Here is a 22,734-nt window from a genome sequence, read left to right as displayed (position 1 = left end):
AGGATTTCTCTCAGCGACTCCTCTGGAATTACCCCCAATGACGTATCTAGGATTACCTCTGGTAACATTTCTGGGGTTTTTTCCAGCAACTCCCCAGTAGGCATGCTGCCTGTGGTCAGTTCAACCTGAGGGTTTTCTGGAATATCCTGCCGACTACACCAATTGTACGACAGGAGTTTGAGATTAGGTCTGTCTACCTGTCTCACAGATGTTCCAAACAGACCACCACAAAGAGGACCAGATGGGACAGACATAGTCTTAATTGCTTACACACAGGGAGGCCTGATGGTGGCCGGTCATGCTGTGAGTCCACAACCAGCTGCGGGCGGTCTGGCTTATAAAGCAGACAGGAGCAGCCACAGAGCCAAGGCAGGAAGTGCTCGTGCTGGGAGTCGGGGAACGGAAGCCTTCTCCAAGGTCTGCTTGTTCCCTGGCAGAACACGATGCACATTCAAGAGCAGACAGGCCTGGGCCCTGGTCCACCTGCCAGGAGGTGTGGAAGGACCATGTCCAGCACTGACCCTCCACTGTACATTGCCATCCACTGACTTCCACTGGCAATCCACTTCTCCTTTCTCTCCAGCCTCCTAATAATCCACCCACAGACCCACTGGGTTGGGTTGAGGCAGGGTCCTGAAGGGTCCTGAATACCACATACAGAGCTTAAGTTTACAAGTGTTGGTGAAGATGTGGAAAAATTGAAATCCATGGGCACTTTTGGTGGGAATGTAAAATGGTTCAGCCACTATGAACAATGGTAGGGAGGTTCCTCGAAAAATTAAAAATAGAATTACTGGCCTGACCTGTGGTGGCGCAGTGGATAAAGCGTTGACCTGGAAATGCTGAGGTCACTGGTTCGAAACCCTGAGCTTGCCCAGTCAAGGCACATATGGGAGTTGATGCTTCCAGCTCTTCCCCCTTCTCTCTCTCTGTCTCTCCTCTCTCTCTCTCTCTCTCTCTGTCTCCCCCTCTCCTCTCTAAAATGAATAAATAAAAAATTTAAAAAAATAAAAAAAAATTTATAAAAATAGAATTACCATGCAGCAATTCTACTTGTAGGTATACTCAAAAAGTTGAAAGCAGGGTCTTGAGAAAGCAATCAATGAACAACTAAGGTGCCACAATGAAGTACTGATGCTTCTCATGTCTTTCCTTTCCTGTCTGTCCCTATCTGTCTATCTCTCTCTTGCTTAAAAAAAAAAGAGTCTTGAAGAGATATTTGTACCTGTGTGATCATAGCAGCATTATCTACATTAGCTGAAAGGTGGATACAACCCAAGTGTCCATTGACAGATGAATGGATAAACAAAATGAGGGCTATCTATACAATGGAATATTATTCAGCATTAAAGAGGAGTATTATTCAGCATTAAAGAGGAATATTATTCAGCATTAAAGAGGAGTATTATTCAGCATTAAAGAGCAGTATTATTCAGCATTAAAGAGGAATATTATTCAGCATTAAAGAGGAGTATTATTCAGCATTAAAGAGGAGTATTATTCAGCATTAAGGAGGAGTATTATTCAGCATTAAAGAGGAGCATTAGTCAGCATTAAAGAGGAGTATTATTCAGCATGCTGCGACATGAATGAAACCCGAGGACATTATGCTAAGTGTAATAAGCCAGTCACAAAAGAATAAATACTGTCAAGCTTGACTTCTGTAAAGTTCCTAGCTAGTCAAAGTATTAGAGACAGAAAGTAGCGTAGAGGTCACCAGGGACTGGGAAGAAGGAACAGGGAGTTAGTGTTTAATGGGAACAGAGTTTCTGGTTTAGGAAGGTGAAAAAGTTCTGGAAATGGGCGTTGGTGATGGTTGCACAACAGTGTGAATTTACTTCATACCACTGAACTGTACACTTAAAAATGGTTAAAATTGTTCAATTTATACATTATGTGTATTTTATCACATTTTAAAATAATAATAACAAATGTAAAGAGTCTGAACATTATTGTGTGGACAAGAAGCCACAGAACATCTGTAGCAGGAACACTCAGCCCTTCCTCTGGCCTTGGGGGTCTCGCCTGCATCCCCACTGCAAGGACTGGGTGGCCCTGGGCCTCTGGCAGCAGTCTGGCCTTGGCCCCACCTCCCCCAGGCTGAGCACCCAGCTGCTCCCGGAAGGCCCCTGGGATTTGCCCACCTCAGCCAGGCCCAGGCACAAAGCAGGAGTCTGGGAGCGGCGAGCCAACCCCAGACGGTCCGCGCTGGCCTTGGGCCTCCAGCCGCCACCTTGTACCGCTGGCTACAGGGGGAGACCTCCTCGAGCCCAGCTCTCCAAAACACCCGTTGCTTCTCTCTCCATGAGAACGTTTCATTATTTTATAATGGAAAACAGGTATTTTTCCTTTCTATAACTACCTTGTTGTTATCACACTAATAAAATTAACATTCGCATGTCGTATCTTCCCAGTGTCCTCAGAACTGCGCTTTCACAGATTAGTGTTTGATGAGGACCGAGGAACCGCCCATCATGCTTGGTGCTCTTTCTCTTTCCTCTGGGTCTACAAGTCCCCTTCTGTTGTAAAGACGCTGCTTGTCAGAGAAGCAGGGCCTTTGTCCTCAGGGCTGATGCAGGCTGGGGCATGTGGTGGTAGAGATTGTTCCTCTGCCCCATGTGACCCTGGAGCTAGAAGCCTGGCTGGACTCAGGTTCCATCATCCAGGGGGCAGGCCCTGTGCTTCCAGATCATCTGACCAGGACCCCAGCCTGGGCTCCGCTCTCTCCTGTCACCCCCCAGGTGACCCGCTACTTCTGTAGGCCCCTTGTCTCCCTTTCGATGCCTGGCCCACTGGGGGTCCTTCCAGCCACTTAGAATTCTCTACACACATTGTCCCCTTTCTAACTTGAAAAAATTATTTAAAAGGGGAACTTCATGGCACTTTCATTAGTGGATGACCAGTATCGCTTGCTATGAATAGGTGACTGAAAAAAACAACAGTATGGTAAAAGTAAAAATAATATTAAATTTTAGCAACAATTGGTTGTACCTGTAAAGTTTTTGTGTCTGCTAAGTGCTGGCCAGGCATGGAGAGACACAGAGCCCAGATGTGACTCTTGGACCCTCTGTGCTCTCAGCTGAGCCTATACACTCTGCTTCCTGGTTCCCTTGTCGGCTGCCCTGGCAGGAGGCTGGGGTGGGAGGAGGGGAGGGCCCCGCAGTACCCCAGGATGGGAGACCCCAGTGCTGGCACTGTCTGCCAGCCCAGCTCTGAGCCAGTAATGCCACCTAGGCCTGCTGCATCTTCAGCTGGGTAGTCATGGCTCCGGCCCCTCTGCCTCTCCCCTGGTGTGACATCCCTCTGGGGCGCTGCTTCTTTTGTGACCGAATGCTGCCTGTGAGAATCCTCAGCTTCAGTTAAGGTCAGGCCTGTGCTGCCTAAAATACTCACATACCACCCAGGGTGCCCCTCCGTGTATTTAAAATACCTGGCATCAAGGGACCTGCAAGGGTGGTCCCGCTGCTGGGGTGTGTGTGTGTGTGTGTGTGTGTGTGTGTGTGTCCTTGCTCCCTCCGTGGCTGGCTCATTTGCCCGAGTGAACACTTTTTCTAGCACTTCTCCTGGCTCTTTTTCCACTGGCGTCCTGCCACCTCGTGGGGAAACCCCCAGGGCCTTCCGCAGACATGAACCTACCTTCCCCCACCCCCTTCCTGCATCTGGGCAGCTCCTATGCATCTCCCTGGGGCTTGGTCTCTCTCCAGCAGCATCACGCAGGTGCAGGTGTATGACATTCCTGTCGTTTTTTGTCTATGTTTGCAGGGCCTGGAGGACAGAGGGGAGGGTGCAGCAGCGGTTTTTAGTCCAAGAAAGAGAATGTGAAAAGTCTCATTTTTCTTGCTGGAATGAATTACTTAAAAATAGTTTTCAAGACACAAATTTATCTTTGTCAGCAGTCTCCAAGAGGGTGGAGGGGCATTCCTGGCTTGGAAACCTGGGTCTCGTACTTAGTGCTGTGTGATGGGGCAAACCTGTCTCTTCTTCAGCCTCAGCTTCTTCATCTGTCAGGGTTGAGGGTAGAGTTATATTACAGTGTTTGTTTAAAAAGAGTAACCAGGATTATGTTGGAAATACGTACAGGTGAGTTTCCATACCCTGTAAATCCTATCATCCTGGAGGGTGAACACTTATCCAGAGCAGAGGAATTCCCCGGTTACTTCTGGCTGAAGTAGCCACTTTTTGTGTGAGCCAGTGGACGGGAGTAAAGGCGCTTCCTTCTCCTTCTCCTTCTCCTTCTCCTTCTCCTTCTCCTTCTCCTTCTCCTTCTCCTTCTCCTTCTCCTTCTCCTTCTCCTTCTCCTTCTCCTTCCCCCTCCCCCTCCCCCTCCCCCTCCCCCTTCTCCCTCTCCCTCTCCCTCTCCCTCTCCCTCTCCCTCTCCCTCTCCCTCTCCCTCTCCCTCTCCCTCTCCCTCTCCCTCTCCCTCTCCCTCTCCCTCTCCCTCTCCCTCTCCCTCCCTCTCCCTCTCCCTCTCCCTCTCCTTCTCCTTCTCCCTCTCCCTCTCCTTCTCCTTCTCCTTCTCCTTCTTTCTCCTTCTCCTTCTCCTCCCCTGCCCTCCCCCTCCCTCCTCCCCTCCCCCTCCCTTCCTTTCCTTTCCTCTTTCTTTCTTTCTTTCTTTCTTTCTTTCTTTCTTTCTTTCTTTCTTTCTTCTTTTTTAATTTTTGCAAGAGAGAAAGAGAGACAAGAAGGAAGAGAGATGAGGAGCATCAAGTTGTAGTTGTGGCACTTGATTCATTGTTTGTTTTCTCATATGTGCCTTGACTGGGGGGCTCCACCTGGGCCAGTGACCTTGGGCTCAAGCCAGCGACCATGGGTCATGTCTATGACCTCACACTTAAGCCGGTGACCCTGCACTCAAGCTGGTAAGCCTGCACTCAAGCCGGTGACCTTGAGGTTTTGAACCTGGAACCTCAATGTCCACTGCACCACCGCTGGTCAGGCACAAAGGGGGATTTCTAAACACCTTAAGCTGCCTCAAGCGCGAGAAGATGTTCCAAGATGCAGAGAGTACTCAGGGACCCCTGCCACTGTGGGCAAGGTTGAGGTCAAGAAAGTCAGGAGTCAGGAGGAGGAAGAGTCTGAGGTGAGGGTGGGGAACAGAGCAGCATCCAGAGTCTTGGCAGAGGAGCAGCACATGTCTGAAGCCAAGGCATTCAGGATAGGACTGAGGCTGAGGAGCAAACGTGTGTGGCATCCGGGCTGTTGTCCTGGAGAACCATTTACAGTTACACTGTAGTCTATGCTAATGGTCCCCAGCTGTACAGGCAGTGCTGAATGAGTGAGACACATCCACTAGAGGCTGACCGAGGACCAGAGCTCCCCTTCCCTGGTATCAGGGAGCCTGGTAAAATGTTCCCTAGACCCAGTGCCAGCGTGAGAAGAAGGAAAATACAGGAGAAAGAGCCCTGTTAGGAAGTTAAATTATGACTTAGAAATAACATTTTCCCCAACAGAAACTGTGTTAAAACAAGAAAGATATTAAAGAACAGCAAATTAAGATATATTTCAAAGTTTAGGTTTTGTTCCCATTTCCCAGTACGGCAGAATCTTGGAAGGAAGAATAGATAAATTATAGACAATTAGGAAGCTACATTAACAAAAATGCCTGAGCAGAGCCATGCGCATTTTCACCCCAGAGGACTCTGGACTGACTGACACAGAGCAGGAGGGTGTGGCTCTGCCTGAGCGGTCTGCAAGCCTTGGTCTTCCGGAGCCGGCTCCTCCTCCCAACTCAGGGCAGCCGGCCACACCCCCTGATTGACACGTGAGCATCCCTCCCTCCTGTCAGGCTCAGCATATTACCTGAAACAGTTGCAAAAAGAGAATGTTCCTTCACTTGGGATAAATTCGTAAAGCGAGAGCTACCTGGGGTCACTCTAGAAGCCTGCCCGGGAGTGCAGCCAGAACAGGGGTGCAGCTGAGAGATGATAAAGAGAATAGAAGGAGGTAGGAGGGGGGAGAGAAATAAAGAGAAAGGGCGGAGAGCAGGAGGAGATAGGTAGAGAGGGAGAAGGGAGAGAGAAGAGGGAGAGTGAACTTCTGGATCTAGCTGGGCCTACAGACAGGTCTATTCCGGCCTTTAATTACATGAGACAACAAAGTCCCTTTTCTCCTCACTTTGCTCAAAACACTGTCACGTGCAACTTCCAGAGTGCGGACCTGCACTGTTCAATGAGATAGCCACTGTCTCCTGAGAACTTTAAATGTGGCTAAATTGAACTCAGATGTTCCCCGAGTGTAAAATACATATCCCGATGTAAAGTATTTCATTAAAATTGTTTATACTGTTTACATGCTGATAATATACTGGATAGATAACATGAAAATGTTATTAAATTAAATTTAATTTGTTCGTTTTAACTTTTAAAAATATGGTCACTAGGAAATTTTAAATTTCTGGCTCGTGTGTGTGTGTGTGTGCGTGCTCGCGCACGTGTGTACATGTCTGTGTGACTGTGTTTGCACATGTGTGTGCGTGCATGTATGTGTGTGTACATATATGTGTGTGCGTGTGTGCGTGCATATATGTGTGTGTGTGTGTAAGCATATGTCTTAGCATCAACTGCTTCTGAGGAGAGAGATTTCTGCTCCGAGGGGGTTCTTGGTCCTGAGTATATGATGCAAATTTGGAGTGGGAACTGGGGAAGAGGAAATGCTGTCTGTATTTTGTTTTCTGAACAGTTTTATTGAGCTGTAATTCACAGATAACACAAGCCACCCATCTAGAGTGTACGATTCAGTGCTTTATAGCGTACTCACATGGTCGTGCAACCATCATGGCAACCAGTGTTAGGACATTTTCATCACCCTGAATGGAACTGGAAACCGCCTCCCTCTCTCCTCCCTTGCCTCCCCCACCCCTGGCCCTGGCATCACTCACTAATCTACTCTCTGTCTCCATCCATTTGCCTGTTCGGGACACTTCATATAAGTAGAATCACACAGTGTGTGGCCTTTTGTGCCCGGCTACTCCCCCTTAGCAAAGTGTTTTCAAGGTTCTTACATGTTGTAGCATGAATCAGTACTTCACTGCTTTATATGGCTGAATAATATTCTGTTGTATTTTTAAGCCGAAGTGAGAAGCAACAAGCATTTATTTGAGATCAAAAGAATAGCTATTTGGAAAGCACTGATTTGGGCAGAAACCCACATAGTGTTCAAATTACGAGACAAAGACAAGGGGTATTTATGAGGAAAGAAAAGGAACAGTTGAAGGACGTTTGAGCTGCTTCCACTCTTTGACTATTATGAATAGTGATGCTGTGAACATTTGTGTACAAGGTTTTTCTTTTGTTTTTTTTTGTTTTTTTTTTTGGTGTCAGAGACAGAGAGAGGGACAGATTGGGACAGACAGACCGAAAGGGAGAGAGATGAGAAGAATCAATTCTTTGTTGCTACTCCTTAGTCTCCTTAATTGTTCATTGATTGCTTTCTCATATGTCTCTTGGGGGGGGGGAGGAGGGACGCGGGGAGGAGGCTACAGCTAGTGTGAATGACCCCTTGCTCAAGCCAGCAACCTTGGGCTCATGCCAGCTACCACGGGGTCATGTTTATGATCCCACACTCGAGCCAGCGACCCCGTGCTCAAGCTAGTGAGCCCGCACTCAAGCCAGATGAGCCCGCATTCAAGCCGGTGACTTCGGGGTTTCGAACCTGGGTCTTCTGCCTCTCAGTCCAACACTCACTCCACTGCGCCATCGCCTGGTCAGGCTGTATACAAGTTTTTGTGTGGATGTATGCTTCATTTCTCTTGAGTAGATACCTAGAAGTGGAATTGCTGGGTCATTTGATAATTTTCTTTGGCAGTTGAAGGACCTATCAAACTGTCTCCCATACTACATGCAACATGTTACATTTCCACCACCACACGTATGAGGGTTCCATTTTCTCCACATCCTTTTCAACACTTATTGCTACCTGTCTTTTAGATTATAGTCATCCAGGTGGGTGTAAAGTAGTATCTCATTGTGGTTTTGACTTGCATTTCACTGATGATTAATGATACTGAGCATCTTGTCATGTGCTTATTGGCTATATGTCTTTGGAGAAACATCTCTTCAGATCCTTTGCCTCTTTTAAGATTGGATTATGTGTCTTTTCATTATTACATTGTAAGTGTTCTCTATGTATTCTAGATATAAGTCCATTATCAGATACACACTTTGCAAAAAACTTTCATTCTGTGGGTTATCTTTTCACTTTCTTGACGTTGTCTTTTAAATTCTCAGTTTTTAATAGAAGGACGGTAGGTTCAGGGATGGGGATGAAATCCAGGGAAGAGACTGTGTAGCCGGCAGGCAGTGCAGTCCTGGGAGAGACAGAGGGAATGGAACTCTGAACAAAACAGACGTACCAAGTGCAAGCTCCCTTGAATCTGTTACTTGGTGATGAATTTGCCGTTTCATATTAAATTTCAAAAATTGTAGTAAAATACACATAATATTTACCTTTAAAGCCATTCTTAAGTGACATTGCGTACGTTCACATTGCTGGGCAGCCCCATCCTCCATCTCCAGAACTTTTTCATCTTCCCAAACCGAACCTTTGTACCCACTAAACAACAACGCCCGTTCTCCGCACCCCACCCTAGCCACTACCACCCCCATTCTACTTTCTATTTCTATGAATTTGACCATTCTGGGGACCTCCTATAAATGGAGTCATCCATGTCTTGTCACTGGCTTATTTCACTTAAGTATAAATAATGTCCTCGAGATTTATCCGTGTTATAACAAGCGTCAGAATTTCCTTCTTCTCTATGGGAAAATAACAATCCATTGTATATCTAAACCACATTTTATTTATCTATTGAACCGTCAATAAACATTTGGGTGTTTCCACATCTTATTCATTGTGATTTGCAAAATTTTCTCCCATTCTATGAGTTACCTGTTTGCTCTGATGACAGTGTCCTTTGATGCACAAAGGATTTTTTTTTTTAAAAAGTTATTTACTGGTTTTCGAGAGAAAGGAAGAGAGAGAGAGAGAGAGAGAGACAGAAACATGTGACCAGGGATCAAACCAGCGAGCTTTGCATATCGGGACAGCATTCTAACCAACCAAGCTGTCAGGCCAAGGCGATGCACAGAGGTGTTTAATTTTCATGAGGTCCAATGTGTACTTCTAAGTCTGATGCTTGTGAATCAAAGAAATTTTTCTTCTGAAAATATTTTTATTTCATTTTGGCCTCTTTTTTGAAAGCTTGTTTTACCCGGTACGCAAATTTGTTAAGCAGTTTGCTCTCAGCACCTTGAAGACATCAATCTATTGTTTTATGGACTCTACTATTATTCTTAAGAAGTTGGCCATCAGTCTAATTGTCTTTCCTGAAAAGCAATTTCCTTTACGCTAGTAAAGGATCCTATTTTTAGGATCGGCATTTCATCTTCGGTGTTCTGCTGTTTCTATCCAATGGCTTCCTAATCCTTGTATCACGCTTGTAGCAGAATGTTCTGATATTGCCACCCTGTGGAGGCCACCTAGAGGCCCTGCCCAGAGATCATTTCTCAGCCTTTTCAGTGATAGTGCAAGGACTTCGTTCCTACTGTTCAACATCTGTCTCTTAAAATCACTGTTTTGTTCAGTAAGCCCTCACAGGTATAGGAGTCCTCACCACTGGCCACAGTGCTGTGGGCTGCGTTTCTGCCCTTCGTCGGAGTCCCACAAGCTCTGACTCCAGTGCTGTTGATGGCAGTCCTAGGGGATGAGGCTCATGCTGCCCATGGTTGGGGTGAGGGGAGCCTGCATCCCACCAGGTTTCCAGCTCTCTCCTGCTCTTGCTCCTAAGAACCTCTCACGCTCTCATGGAGCACTGTGGGGACACCAGGGGGCTCCCTGCTGCCTCTCCTCGGAGCCTGGGCATCCAATGGATCGTGGTTATCTCTGTGGGTGATTTCTAAAGCAGGGCAAATAACATCGTCAAGAAGTGTTACAGCCCCAGCCCAGCCCTAGCCTCTGACGGGAGGAACTTACAAAGGAACTCCTTGCTGGACTTTCTTGAAACCTGAGGGTCTTTTCCAGCAGTCCTTTGGTTCTAGTTTACCTAAGGAAGCCTCGTTCTCTTTGCAACCCAGGACTCCTTAGTTAGCATCAAGGGTGTCTCCTCAGAGCTGCTGTGGCCGCTGGCAAGTGAGAGGCTGGAATGTTCCTCAACTTAACTTCCCACCAATTGAGACTGTCTGCTTCTGCCTCCGCTCACAGAGGTTGATTGACAGCTGGGGAGCCTGCTTGCACATCAATGGAAAGGACATGAAGCCCTGGACCATCACTCGTGGCAGGTAATCCTGGATTTGGACACAGCTACAAAGCTGTAGAACCACTTCATCCAGGGTGAGGTCCCAGCATGCCTGAAAAGGCCCATTACATTTCTCAGGTGAGGGTCTTCAAAGGCTGATAGGCAGTCATTCTTGACTTCTGGATTCCTTTCAGTTTGTAATACTACTTCCCGCAGCCACCTGACTCTCAGAGTATCTCCCCCATGAGGCTGAGCTGAAGTCAGGAGGAGGTGTGTCTTCACAGCTCGCTGCAGGTGGGGCTGGCAGACCTGTGGAAGGGCCAACATGAGAAATGGGTGGTCTGTCACCCTGGTGTGGGGTCCCTGGGTTATGACCACTGGATTCTAGAAACTCAATATGCATCAAGGTCTAATAATTCTAAGGTTTGCTAGTCTGAATTTTCCATCTATTTTCTCAGGTCCTGCCTTTTCAGTAAGACTCGCAACCCCGATTTTTTTATTGGAGTGACACTGGTTAACAAAATTATACAGGTTTTAGGCGCACAGTTCTACAACACACCATCTGTAGACTGTGCTGTGTGTTCACCACCACCATTTACCCCCCCACCCCTCCCTGCCTTCCCGCCCTCCCCCGGGCAATCACCACACTGCTGTCTTTGTCCATGAGTTTTTCTATTCTTTTCTTGCTCAATCGTTCCATCCGCTGCCCCCAGTCCTCCTTCCCTGACAGCTGTCAGTCTGCTTTTTATCACGAGGCAGTCACTATTTTACTTGTTCATTTTGCTCATTAGATTTATTATTATTATTATTATTATTATTATTATTATTTTTACAGAGACAGAGAGAGAGTCAGAGAGAGGGATAGACAGGGACAGACAGACAGGAACGGAGAGAGATGAGAAGCATCAATCATCAGTTTTTCATTGCGACACCTCAGTTGTTCACTGATTGCTTTCTCATATGTGCCTTGACTGTGGGCCTTCAGCAGACTGAGTAACCCCTTGCTCGAGCCAGCAACCTTGGGTCCATACTGGTGAGCCTTGCTCAAGCCAGATGAGCCCGCACTCAAGCTGGTGACCTCGGGGTCTCAAACCTGGGTCCTCCGCATCCCAGTCCAACGCTCTATCCACTGCACCATCGCCTGGTCAGGCTGCTCATTAGATTTACACAGCAGTGAAATCATATGGCACTTGTCTTTCTCTGACTGAATGATTTCACTTAACATAATACTCTCCAGGTCCATCCATGCTGTCACAAAAGGTAAGATTTCCTTCACTTTTATGGCTGAGTAACATTCCATTGTGTAAATATACCACAGCTTTTTTATCCACTCATCCACTGATGGACACTTAGGCTGTTTCCAGATCTTGGCTATTATAAATAATGCTGCAGTAAACATAGGGATGCATATATTCTTTTGAGTTAGTGGTTTGGGTTTCTCTGGATAATTCCCGGAAGCAGAATTGCTAGGTCATAAGGCAGTTCCATTTTTATTTTTTTCAGTAAACACCATACTGTTCTCCACAGTGACTGCACCAGTCTGCATTCCCACCAGCAGTGCAGGAGGCTTCCCTTTTCTCCACACTCTTGCCAACACTTTTTTGTTGATTTATTGATGATAGCTATTCTGACAAGTGTGAGGTGATATCTCTTTGTGGTATCAATTTGCATTTCTTTGATGATCAGTGATGAGCATCTTTTCATAAGTCTACTGGCCATCTGTGTGTCCTCTTTGGAAAAGTATGTATTGAGATCCTTTGCCCATTTTTTAATTGGATTCTTTTGTTGTTGTTGTTGAGTTTTATAAGTTCTTCATACACTTTGGCTATTAATCCCTTATCAAATAAATCAGTGAATGTCCAATTCAGTGGGTTGTCTTTTTATTCTCTTAATGGTTTCCTTTGCTTTACAAAAACTTCTTAGTTTGATGTAGTCTCATTTGTTTATATTTTCTTTTGTTTCCCTTGCTAGAGGAGATATGAGAAAAAAATATTGCTATGAAAAATGTCCGAGATTTACTTCCTATGAGTTCTAGGGTTTTTATGGTTTTGAGTCTAACATTTAAGTCTTTGATGCATTTTGAGTTAATTCCTTTGTACGGTATAAGAAAATGATCTAGTTTCATATTTATACATGTGTCTGTTCAATTTTCCCAATATTATTTGTGTGACAACTTAGTTGTTCATTGATTGCTTTCTCATATGTGCCTTGACCGTGGGCCTTCAGCAGACCGAGTAACCCCTTGCTGAAGCCAGCAACTTTGGGTCCAAGCTGGTGAGCTTTCCTCAAACCAGATGAGCCCACGCTCAAGCTGGTGACCTTGGGGTCTCGAACCTGCGTCCTCCACATCCCAGTCCGACGCTCTATGTACTGCGCCACCACCTGGTCAGCCAATATTATTTGTTGAATAGATTATCTTTACCCATTGTATATTTTTGTCAAATATTACTTGGCTATAAAGAAATGGTTTTATTTCTGGGCTTTCTGTTCTGTTCCATTAACCCATATGTCTGTTTTATATGCCAGTACCATGTTGTTTTGATCACTATGGCCTTGTAGTATAGTTTGATCAAGATCACTTTTACTGTTTGGAGTCTTTTGTAGTTCCATATAAATTTTTAGAATATTTGTTCTAATTCTGGAAATATGCCATTAGTGTCTTGATAGGAATTGGGTTAAAACTATACCTTGTTTTAGGTAGTATGGACATTTTTTTTTTTTTTTCTGAAGCTGGAAACGGGGAGAGACATTCAGACAGACTCCCGCATGCGCCCGACCGGGATCCACCCGGCACGCCCACCAGGGGCGATGCTCTGCCCACCAGGGGGCGATGCTCTGCCCCTCCGGGGCGTCGCTCTGCCACGAGCAGAGCCATTCTAGCGCCTGGGGCAGAGGCCAAGGAGCCATCCCCAGTGCCCGGGCCATCTTTGCTCCAATGGAGCCTTGGCTGCGGGAGGGGAAGAGAGAGACAGAGAGGAAGGAGGGGTTGGGGGTGGAGAAGCAAATGGGCACTTCTCCTATGTGCCCTGGCCGGGAATCGAACCCGGGTCCCCCGCACGCCAGGCCGACGCTCTACCACTGAGCCAACCGGCCAGGGGCTAGTATGGACATTTTAATGATATTAATTCTTCCTATCCATGAACACAGTACTGTATATGTTTCCACTTATTTGTATCTTGTTCAATTTGTTTCTTAATGTCTTATAATTTTCTGAGTGCAAGTCTTTTACATCTTTGGCTATTTTTTTTTCTAGATATTTTAATCTTTGTGAACCAACTGTGAATAGGATTGTTTTCTTAGTTTTTCTTTCTGATAGTTTATTATTGGTGCATAAAAATGCAACTGATTCTGGATATTTATTTGTATCTTCCTACTTTACTGAATTTATTTATCAGTTCTAGTAATTTTTGGGTGGACTCTTTAGTGTTCTCTATATACAGTATCATGTCATCTGCAAATAATGACATTTTTACTTCTTCCTTTCCAATTCAGATGCATTTTATAGCTTTTTCCTGTGTGATTGCTGTGGCTAGAACTTCCAGTGCTATGTTGAATGAGACAGCTAAAAGTAGGCATCCTGTCTTGTTTCTGATCTTAAGAGAAACACTTTTAGATTATGCCCATTGAGTATGATGTCAGCTGTGGGTTTGTCATATATGGCCTTTATTACGTTGAGATGTTTCCTCCATTCCCACTTTGCTGAGAGTTTTTATTATAAACAGGTGTTAGATTTTATCAAATACTTTGTCTGCATTTATTGTTATGATCATGTGGTTTTTATTCTTCATTTTGTTTGTGTGATGTGTTATGTCTCTTGATTTTTTAATATTGTACCAGCCTTGCGGCCCTGGAATAAATCCCACTTGATATGGTGTCTGATCTTTTTAGTATTACTGGATCCATTTTGTTAATTTTTTTTTTTTTAGGATTTTAGCATCTATGTTCATCAGGGATATTGACCTATAATTTTCTTTCTTTGTAGTGTCTTTATCTGCTTTTGAAATTAGGATAATGCTGGCCTCATAAAATGAGCTTGGGAGTCTTTCCTTCTCTTGGATTTTTTGGAACAGTTTGATAAGGATAAGAGTTCTTCTTTGAATGTTTTGTAAAATTCAACTGTGAAGCTTTTGTTTATTGGGCATATTTTGATTACTGCTTCAATTTAACTGGCTGTAATCTGTTTATTCAGATTCTCTGATTCTTCCTAATTCAGTTTTGGAAGATTTTATGTTTCCAAGACTTTATCCATTTCAACCAGATTGTTTAATTTGTTGGCATATAATTGCTTATATTATTTTTCTTATAATACTTTGTATTTCTTTGGTGTCAGTTGTTACTTCTCCTCTTTCATTTCTTATTTTATTTATTTGGGTCCTCTCTCTTTTTTTCTTGATGAGTCTGGTTAAAGTTTTGTCAATTTTGTTTACCTTTTAAAAGAACAAGCTCTTGGTTTTACTGATCTTCTGTGTTGTTTTTTTAGTCTTTATTTTGTTTATTTCTGCTCTTATTTTTTTTTAATGATCTCTGAACTTTTTAGTAGCCTCCCGCCCTCTCAAAGGGTGCCCCACATCTGCTGCCTTTAAGGTGCCAACATTTCAGCGGTGTTGACCTCAGACACCACTTTGCTGTGCAAACCCTTCTGGTGGTGGTTTTTAGGATGGATTGTGTGGACTTGCTGCTGCTGTCCAGGGCATCACTAAGATTGAAATCTTCCCCTTCTTCCAGCGGGCAGCTGTGGGTGATGATCTCAGCCTCCAGCTTGACCTTGATGTTCAGCAGGGTCTTGTACTCCTGGGCCTGGTGCTGCCCCTTTGCCCAGGTCTGACACAGCTCTGACTCTAGGTGCAGCAGGATCCCCTTGAGTTGTTCCATCTGCATGGCATAGTGCATCTCCACCTCCCTCAGGCTGTCCCTTGGAGCGTCGCTCTGTTGCGACCAGAGCCATTCTAGTGCCTGAGGCAGAGGCCATGGAGCCATCCTCAGCGCCCGGGCAAACGCTGCTCCAATGGAGCCTCGGCTGCGGGAGGGGAAGAGAGAGACAGAGAGGAAGGAGAGGGGGAGGGGTGGAGAAGCAGATGGGCGCTTCTCCTGTGTGCCCTGGCCGGGAATCGAACCTGGGACTCCCGCTCACCAGGCCGACGCTCTACCACTGAGCCGACTGGTCAGGGCCCAAACTGGCTTTCAGATTTCTCATGGGGTCCAGATCAATCTCCAAAGACTGGACCGTCCGTCTCAGCTCTGTGAGTGTCATCTCAGCTGCTCCTATCTCAGCGGTCTGTGGGGTGACCCCTGTGGTGCTCTCCTCACTCTGCTGTCACCAGTACTTGTCTAGTGTCTCTGGGTTCTTCTGAGCCAGCTCATCATACTGGGCCTGGTGTCTGCCATGATCTTGCTGAGGTCCTGAGATTTGCGGGCACCCAACTCCACGGTCAACCCAGAACTGGCGAGCTGGCTTTGCAGACCATTTACTTCCTCCTCATGGTTCTTATTCATGAAGAGCAGTTCCTCCTTGAGAGGCGTGGTCTGCTTCCAGCGGCAGCGGAGTGATATTGGTGTCATCAGTGACCTTTCAGAGCTCATTAATGTTACTGTCCTCAGACTGGCGCATGGCCAGCGCCATCTCATACTTGACTCTGAAGCCATCAGCAGCAAGATGGGCATTGTCAATCTGCAATACAATGCAGGCATTGCCCGCAGAACTTGCAGAGATCTGAGCTCGCAGGTTCTCGATGGTCTTGAAACAATGCCCACAGTCTCTGACCTGGGGTTCCTTCTTTTCCAAGTGTTCCCAGATTCTGATTTTCAGTCTCCGATTATCAGCCTCCAGGCTTCGCACCCTCTCCAGGTAGGAAGGAGGCTAGGCAGTCATTCAGACATTGCATAGTCTCTTTCTCACTCTGGATGCCGCCTATGCCCACCAGACCCCCAGCCATCCCCACAGCCAGGCCCGTGGACCCCCTGTTGCCCCACATGCTGGAGTGGGACATGGAGGTCTTAGAGTCAGAGCCCCCCCATGCCTGTATAGATGCTGGCCGTGTTGCTGGCTGGCCAGACCCAGTGGCTGGGGGACTGTCTGGAGCCCAGGGTCTGGTAGCTTGTGTAGAAGCTGGAGTGGGTGCTGAAGCGCGTGTTGTTCAGGGAGGAAGGCGAGATTCTGTGAGTCCGGTTCAAGCAACCTACTCTGGTCTTTATTATTTTCTCTACTCACTTTAGGTTTTATTTGTTGTTCTTTTTCAAGTCTTTTTAAGTATAAAATTACATTGTTTATTTGAGATTTCTCTTGTTTCTATAGGTAGGCCTGTAATAAAAAGAATCTTTCTTTAGGACCACTTTTACTGTGTCCTATAGGCTTTGGGTTTTATGTTCTCATTTTCATTTGTTTCAAAGTATCTTTTTTTAAAAATTTTTTTGTATTTTTCTGAAGTGAGAAGCAGGGAGGCAGTCAGACAGACTCCCGCATGCACCTGACTGGGATCCACCCAGGATGACTACCAGGGTGCGATGTTCTGCCCATCTGGGGCATTGTTCCCTCACAACCGGAGCCATTCTAGAGCCTGAGGTGGAGGCCATGGAGCCATCCTCAACGCCCAGGTCAACTTTTGCTTTAATGGAGTCTTGGCTGCAGGAGGGGAAAAGAGAGATAGAGAGAAAGGAGAGGGGGAAGGGTGGAGAAGCAGATGGATGCTTCTCCTGTGTGCCCTGGCCAGAAATCAAACCTGGGATTTCCACACACTGGGCTGATGCTCTACTGCTGAGCCAACCAGCCAGGGCTCAAGGTATCTTTTGATTTGTTTCTTGATCTCACCATTAACCCATTTATTGTTTAGTAACATGTTATAAAGCCTCCATGTCTTTGTGTGTTTTTCAGTTTTTTTCTTGTGACTGATTTCTAATTTTATATCATTATGACTAGAGAAGATGCTTGATGTGATTTCAATCTTTTTAAATTTATTGAGACTTGTTTTGTGTCCCAACATGTGGCATATCCTAGACAATGTTTTATATGCACTTGAAGAGAATGTATATTCTACTGCTCTGAGGTGAAAAATTTTGAAGATATCAATTAAATCCATCTGATCTAGTGTGTTATATAAGGCTGCCAAATCCTTGATTTTCTGCCTGGAAAATCTATCCTCTGATGTCAATGGGGTGTTAAAATCCTTTACTATGACTGTATTACTGTTGCTCTCTCCCTTTATGTCCATCAAGATTTGCTTTACATACTTAGGGGCTATGTTGGGTGTATACTATATTGGGTGCATAAATGTTTACAAGGGTTATATAGCCTCTTGTTTCCTTCATTATTATGTAGTGTTCTTTTTTGTCTCTTGCTATAGAACTTTTGTTAAAGTCTATTGTGTCAGGCCCTGGCTGGTTGGCTCAGCGGTAGAGCGTCGGCCTGGCATGCGGGGGACCCGGGTTCGATTCCCGGCCGGGGCGCACGGGAGAGGTGCCCATTTGCTTCTCCACCCCCACCCCCTTCCTCTCTGTCTCTCTCTTCCCCTCCCGCAGCCGGGGCTCCACTGGAGCAAGGATGGCCCGGGCGCTGGGGATGGCTCCTTGGCCTCTGCCCCAGGCGCTAGAGTGGCTCTGGTCACAGCAGAGCGACGCCCCGGAGGGGCAGAGCATCGCCCCCTGGTGGGCAGAGCGTCGCCCCTGGTGGGCATGCTGGGTGGATCCCAGTTGGGCGCATGCGGGAGTCTGTCTGACTGTCTCTCCCCATTTCCAGCTTCAGAAAAATACAAAAAAAAAAAAAAGTCTATTGTGTCAGATATAAATAGTGCTACCCCAGCTTTTTTTTTATTTCCATTTGCACGAAATATTTTTTCCAAACCTTTACTTTTAGTCTGTATATAACTTTCATTCTGAGGTGAGTCTCTTATAGACAATTTATATATGGGTCCTGTTTTCTTATCCATTCAGCTACCCTACATCTTTTGATTGGCACATTTAAGTCATTTACATTTAAAGTAATTATTGATAAGTATGTATTTATTGCCAATATGTTCTTTTAACCATGTTCCTCTCTTTTTCATCTCCTCCTTATTCTTCCTCTTCTTCTTCTCCTCCTTCTGCTTCTCTACCTCCTGCATTTCCTCCTCTTCCTTCTACTTCATACAGCAGACCTATTCATATTCCTTGTAATACTGTACTGGTTTGGTGGTAGCAAACTTCTTTAGCTTTTTCTTGTCTGGGAAACTCTCTTTCAATTTCAAATGAGAGCCTTGTTGGGTAAAGTAGTCTTGGTTGTAGGTATTTGCTTTGCATCACTTTGTATACTTCATAACGATCCCTTCTGGCTTAAAATGTTTCTGTTGAGATATCAGCTGACAGTCTTATGGGAGCTCCTTTGACAGTAACTGACTATCTTTCTCTTGCAGAGAGATAGTCTATTTAAAATTGTCTCTTTGTCTTTAACCTTTGGCATTTTAATTATGATGAGTCTTGGTGAGGGTTTCTTTGGGTCCATCTTATTTGGGATTCACTGCAGTTCCTGGACTTGTGTGTCTTTTTCTTTCACCAGATTAGGGAAGTTTTAAGTCAATATTTTTTTTCAAATAGGTCCTTGATCCCTTGCTCTCTGTTCTCCTTCTGGTAACCCTACGGCATAGGTGTTGTCCCAAAAATCCCTTAAACTTCCCTCAATTTTATAATTCTTTTTTTTCCTTCCTCTCTGATTGATTGGATTTTCCTACCTTGTTGTCCAACTCATTGATTCAATCCTCTGCTTCATCCAACCTGTTGTTAACTATTTCCAGTGTATTCTTTTTTTAAAAATTATTTATATATTTATTTATTTATTTTAGAAAGGAGAGAGAAAGAGAGAGAGAGAGAAGGGGGAGGAGCATCAAGCATCAACTCCCATATGTGCCTTGACCAGGCAAGCCCAGGGTTTCAAACCAGCAACCTCAGCATTCCAGGTCAATGCTTTATCCACTGCGCCACCACAGGTCAGACACTTTCAGTATATTCTTCACTTCATATATTGTATTCTTCATCTTTGACTGGATCTTTCTGATGGTTTCTATGTCCTCTTTCATGCTGTTGAACATACCTATAATCATTACTTTAAACTTTATATCTGATAGATTGTTTGCCTCCATTTTGTTTAGCTCTTTTCCTGGATATTTCTCCTGTTCTTTCATTTGGGACGTGTACCTTTGTCTCTCCATTTTGGCTGCCTCTTTGTGTTTGTTTCTAGGTATTATATATTTCTGCTATGACTCTGAGTCTTTGTAGGGTAGCCTTATGTAGTAGGTGTCCTGTGGGGTCCAGTGTTGTAGTCTCCTTGATCACCTGAGCTAGGTGCTCCAAAAATATTCCTTTTGTGGGTTATCTGGGCCCATCTGTGGTAATTGAGTCTTGATTGCTATTGGCTTGTTCATGCTTGGATTGACCCTCAGGCTGGCTGACTGTGAGGCTCAACCTTGACCACAGCATGTGAGCTCCTGTGCTGCTGCTGACCACAGTAAGAAGAATTTGCCTTAGCAGATTTTGGTGTCTACTGAGGTCTCCCTTTGGGTATGCTGCTTTGAAGCTTATTGGATATGACTCTGATGTCTGTAGCTGACTACTGGGTTTGTTGACTCCAGGTCTTTTGGGAGAGACTCTGGTCCAGCCCAGTATCAGATGTTGCCTGTTACTGGCCCATGGCAACCTGTTTGGAGCTATAAGCAATCTACAGTGTGTGGCTTCTTCTCCTGGGTGCATGTGGGAAAAACAAAGATGCACACCAAGATTAGCTTTTACCAGCTCTGGTCCCAGGAATAGGTCAACAAAAGTCTGAAGACACCCAAGATTTGCCTCCATCTGCTTCTGCCTGCTGGCTTTCTGTTAGGCTCAGTCACTGAAAAAGCCTCTGGTTTTACACCTCAGTAGGGCACAAGCTCCACAGGGTGAGAGGGAGTCCAGAGAATAGGGTTATTGCTTTTCCCCAAGCTGATGCTGCACAGAGGAGAATTCTCCACTCAAGAAAGATGTTGTTTGTGCTGTGGGAGAATGATTTGTGCACAGGGATCTTGGAGGCTGTCCTCTCAGCTCTCTCCCTAGAGAGAAACCCCAGTCTGTCCTCATGAGACTGTAGTTGATTCTGCCCTTCCTCTGCCATATTCCAGGATGAGAGGCTGTGAACAAAATATGTATGTTTTCCCTTTAAGAGGGTGCCTGTGTTTCTCCTTGGTGGACAGACACACAGCCAGATGTTATGTGAGTGCCTCTTCCCAGTGTTGGTATTCTGGGCTGGGGAACTTGGTTTAAATCCCACTCTTCTCAGGGTGATCCCTCCACAGCTGAGATATTCCCTCTAGAAACTCAGTCACCCCCCTTGGGAGCAGGGCCAGCCTTTTTTATGTCTCGTCCTTTCCAACCAGTGTCAATATGGCTTTTTCTGTAGATCCTTCGTTATAAGACTTGTATTTAGCTAGTTTTTAGTTGGTTATTCAGGTTGATTGCTCTATATTTTTGTAGTAATTTCAGTTAGTCCTGGGAGGAGGTGAGTGTAACATTCACCTACTCTGCCACCATCTTGGATCCTCCAACCACCTTATTTGTAGTGGTCGTCACCCCTAAACTGTCTCCAGCTTTTTATCCTGCTATACTTTTTTTTTTTTTTTTTACAGGGACAGAGAGAGAGAGTCAGAGAGAGGGATAGATAGGGACAGACAGACAGAAACAGAAAGAGATGAGAAGCATCAATCATCAGTTTTTTGTTGTGACACCTTAGCTATTCATCGACTGCCCTCTCATTATGTGCCTTGACCGTGGGGCTACAGCAGACCGAGTAAACCCTTGCTCGAGCCAGCGACCCTGGGTCCAAGCTGGTGAGCTTTTGCTCAAACCAGATGAGCCCGTGCTCAAGCCAGCAACCTCGGGGTCTCGAACCTGGGTCCTTCCACATCCCAGTCCGATGCTCCATCCACTGCGCCACCGCCTGGTCAGGCTATACTTTTTTTTAATGCATGTATAATCATTATTTTACTTGTCTTGTTTATTGCTCCATGAGGGCAGGTATTTTCCCTGTCGTTGTTCCTGCTATATCTTTGGCACCAAGATCAGTGCTGGGCACACAGCAGGCCCTCAGAAAATATCTGTTGAATGGATGAATGCATGGTGAGTGGTTGTCTAGTCTTTGCACATGCATAGTATACACTTTTATGTGGCCATCCTTACCTGTCTTCAGCCACATACTTCAGCACCATTTCTTCTGCAGATATACAGAGCCATCGCCTATTCCAAGGTAGGATGAGCTGTTTCTACAGCCTGTTCCCAGGAATCTGCAGGACTCTGCTAACTTCTTCCCCTCTCTTCCCTAGACCAGGGCCTCTGCGCTCCCCATCCGGAGAACTGTTTATTTTTCCTTTGTGATGATGTCTTTCATCCAACTCTGGCTTACCAACAGAGCTCTGTGTTCAAGCTGCATTCCCTCCTCCATGAAAAAGTCCCTGTAAGGCCAGTGGCCGCTGTAGTGGCCATGCAGGTTCTCATTGAATTTGAGTAGACGGTAAAGAAACAGTGGAGCCGGAGGATGGAGGGCCATTCTGATTTATTGGCGTCTCACCAAGACAGGCAAGCCAAGAAAGAGACCAAGGGAAAAGCAGCAAACTGCTTTTTGAAGTGGAGGGCAAAGGATCAAGGAGGTAAAAAAGAAACTGAACTGCAAGGTGCAGGCTCTCCCTTATCCCCCCTGAGGGGAAGTATTTACATCCTTACAATAGTGCTGGCAGGTGTTTCTGCACTGTTTGCAGGAAGGGCTTGCAGCCGGTAAACCTCTGAGCAAACTTAACACAGTCATTTCCCCACAGTCACCATGGGCTCAACAATTGGGAGTTCCAAGGCTGCCAGGGTACAATGATTGCAGAAGTGTCCCCGATCTTAACTTTTCCCTCTTATGCCCTTTGCTGCTCTTCCCAAAAGGATGAAAGGTCCATTTCCCCACCCTTGGAATCCAGGCCGGCTGTGAGATTCAGTTTAACCTACAAAATGTGGTCAAAGCCTGACCAGGCGGTGGTGCAGTGGATAGAGCGTCGGACTGGGATGCGAAAGGACCCAGGTTCGAGACCCTGAGGTTGCCAGCTTGAGCGTGGGCTCATCTGGTTTGAGCAAAAAGCTCACCAGCTTGGACCCAAGGTCACTGGCTCGAGCGGGGGGGTTACCAGTCTGCTGAAGGCCCGCGGTCATGGCACATATGAGAAAGCAATCAATGAACAACTATGGTGTTGCAACGAAAAACTAATGATTGATGCTTCTCATCTCTCTCCATTCCTGTCTGTCTGTCCCTGTCTATCCCTCTATCTGACTCTCTCTCTCTCTGTCCCTATAAAAAAATAAAAACAAAAACAAACAAAAAAACAAAAACAAAAACAAAATGCAGTCAAAGTGTTGGTATGTCAGTTCTGAAGCTGGGTTTCAAGAGGCCTTGCAATGTTCCCCTTCTCTTGCCTTATAAGAACAAACCTGGTCAACTAGCTGAAGGAGGAGAGGCCATGTGGAGTAGAGGCCAGCTG

At 45.6% G+C, this 22,734-nt stretch overlaps 1 pseudogene; it reads right to left on the bottom strand.

Annotated features, from left to right (window-relative positions):
• LOC136315071 (keratin, type I cytoskeletal 18-like) overlaps nt 1-21,429 on the bottom strand; it is a 35,554-nt pseudogene extending 14,125 nt beyond the window's left edge.
• Between the last annotated feature and the right edge of the window lie 1,305 nt (nt 21,430-22,734).

Source organism: Saccopteryx bilineata, chromosome 11, assembly GCF_036850765.1.
Source record: "Saccopteryx bilineata isolate mSacBil1 chromosome 11, mSacBil1_pri_phased_curated, whole genome shotgun sequence".
NCBI classification, from domain to species: Eukaryota; Metazoa; Chordata; class Mammalia; order Chiroptera; family Emballonuridae; genus Saccopteryx; species Saccopteryx bilineata.
This window is presented reverse-complemented; position numbering and strand designations above follow the sequence as displayed.